General features: G+C 39.2%; 1 pseudogene; it reads right to left on the reverse strand.

Moving 5' to 3' along the window:
* Positions 1–239: 239 nt before the first annotated feature.
* On the reverse strand, positions 240–2110 carry LOC147421145 (uncharacterized; annotated as a pseudogene).
* Between the last annotated feature and the right edge of the window lie 839 nt (positions 2111–2949).

The raw sequence follows: 2949 nt of genomic DNA on the forward strand, positions 1-2949 counted from the left end.
CCAAAATTAAATTTTATGCTAGCATGAGCCTTTTACTTCAAGCAATGGAAGAAGAAGAACCATTTTTATATGGTTATTTTACTTAGACTGTACATAAAATTCACAACATGTATCCCTTCTTCATATTTCCTCACTCTGTAAGACACGCATACACTTCATATAATTTAAAATGAAATATAAAACATGCGTACATGTGTTATCTATGCACCATTAAGTGAAAAAGATCATACTCACCAATTTTAGGGGTCTTCATGTTTGAATCGGATCCCTTTGCTAAGTGAACCATCCGCCCCATCGTAGTAGACCATTGCTATTGGAGTCCAGCTGGACAATACCTTCAAACATGTGCTCCAATATCTTCATGTGTCTTCCTCTCTCACAACCTCCCATTCATCTCTTGCCACTTGAGACATTACTCCCAGCTTCACTTTGTGATACTGATGGCAAACATCTCGTACAACAACATGTTGAATATTAGAAGCATCACCATGTAGCTTTACCATAACAATGTCACTATGTTCTATCTAGGGTGGGAGACAGCCAGGAGATCCAAGCTCTATCAAACGCTTTCGAACTCCAAGGTCTTGCATTTCATAGAACGCATTGTCTCCACTTTGACCATAGGGTAGAAGAAAACATTTATGCTTTATGTGGGAAATAGGCATTATTTTCATGCATTCACTTTGGAGCTGAAGTGCTGAGATTACTTTCATACCTGTGACTTCATTTATTTGTAGATCATTCAAGCCTACACCATTGTTGGAAAACCTACCAACAAAAAATACCTCAATGCTGCCACGATTTTCATGAGAAAAGAACTCCTTTATTTTACATAAGCCATTACAGCTATCACACTCTCTTGGACTTTTTACTTGTCTCCCTTCAAAAAAACCTTGGTAAAAGAAACCAACTCATTGGTTAGCTGATCAAATCTCCAAAAAGACTTAAGGTATGTCCTCTCAAAATCAGCCAGACATCTGAATTTGCTCCTTTGTGCACCCACTAGCACTCCCTTTGAATCCAAAAGCTCCTTACAAGAACAAGGTTGTAGAATTTCATAAATGTGAAAAAGATCTAGAGCTACCTTCTCAGAAGTGGTAGCCAGGATACCTTCTTTATGCGATTCCTCACATGAAGTGCCAAGATCTCTATCAAGTAGAATACCCTCAGGCCTTTGTAAACATGTATGCAAAGATAATAAAAGTCTTTCTTGTGGCTGCAATCCATCTTCTTCCATCTTTATACTTTGCCTCATTTTTGTAAACAAACCCTACTATGATAAGGAGCATACGTCGTCTCATTTGCTTTGTTGTTGGTTGGTATAGCGACAAATCCACCTACGCTTCTTCCGTTTTGATAGCACCACATACCATCATGCCCTCCATGACGTAATATGTCATCCAACATCTCTGCATTTCCTACAAGCATGTTTACACAAAAAATGCATGAGCTACTAGCATTGTGAAGGATTTTGAGGCCTACATAGACTTCAAAGCTTGAGAGACATTGGAGTGTTCTTACCTGCAACGTGCTCTAATGGAGAAGCATTGGGCCCTTGACTTTCCTCCGATTAAATCCGCCAAGACATTAGCAACATATGAGTGACTTTCAACTCCTCTTGTGACCATCCATGATTTCTTGTGTAATTATAGAAGATATGAGCAATATCTATTAAGATCATTCCAAGGTCCTTCAACTCCTTCCGAATGCTTGTCACAATATTCAAAACATGGGGTAAACACCACATAACAAATTTTTTGTGCTCCTCAACTGTAAACATGTTCTGATGCTGGCTGGGTGTTATGGAAGGCCATCCCCCTTGATGTTTGTAGGATTTTGGAGCTACCAAAGTAGCTTCTAGTGTACATGCATCTATAAGTTTCTTTTGTTGACTATTTGATCCATTAAAGAGGCTCTTTATGTACTTCTTGAACAAGTTTAATGCAAGGATGTGCATGATGTCAAAAACCAAGTCTTTGCTGATATCAAATCCATCAAGATCGTATAATATCCATAGGGGAGATTCACCTGTAAGTCCCACATTTGCAAGTTTCTCCTCCTTGGCCTTCTTTGTTGACTCGCACTTTGAGATCCCTACAGCTTCATACATGTCACCAACCTTTCTTTTAGGGGCTGAATACCGACCTTGAAACCTATTTTTGTCATAAACATAGTATGGAATTCATCCTGGTTGGTTCACTCGTGTTGTTTTTTGGACAATCCCTTCGACAACCATTCCTACCACCATCTATCAATAAGCCCAATTTGCATTAAGCTGGGTGATCCCCTGTCCAAAACATTAGCATGGATCTCAACCTACAGCCATCTTCGCCATCATCAGGAAGCACATTATCAATGAGCTCCTTGGGATAGCAATACTTCACCATAGACCCATCTATGAAGGATAAAAATAGCTCATCCATTAAAGGAGCCAAAAAATATTGTAGAATACCTCTATGCCTTTGCTCTAGTTGAATAAAGCTAAACGGCATGAAGAGAAGAGGCTCCACCATTACAAGAGAACGGTAATGGTAGAACAACTGCTCTAGATTTTGAGCAATGGGCTTTCTGATCACTTTCTTTTCATTGCTTAGCAAAAGTGAAGCTAATGAGACTCTGTCCTTATTAGATAAGGACCTTCTCCCTTTACAAGGTTGTACACCTGAAAACAACATCTTCATCATTTTCTCTTGAAGTGCAAGAGGAGTTCTGAATTCATCCCACACCGCTTTCATATTAGCAGTCCAATCTAAAATCTGCCCACTTATGTCAAGTACCTCTTCCTCATAGTGATTTAGGACTCCGTCCTAGCCATCTACCTGTAGTGGACATGAATCATTGCCTATATGTTCTTCATGAAGATTACCAAGGATGTTTTCGTGATAGGTCCTATCATTTATCAAAAATGGGAGACTCATTCTTATTTCTAAGTATTGAAGACCTGCACAA

This window comes from Adiantum capillus-veneris, chromosome 28 (genome assembly GCF_014529385.1).
Source record: "Adiantum capillus-veneris isolate H3 chromosome 28, ASM1452938v2, whole genome shotgun sequence".
Lineage (NCBI taxonomy): Eukaryota > Viridiplantae > Streptophyta > Polypodiopsida > Polypodiales > Pteridaceae > Adiantum > Adiantum capillus-veneris.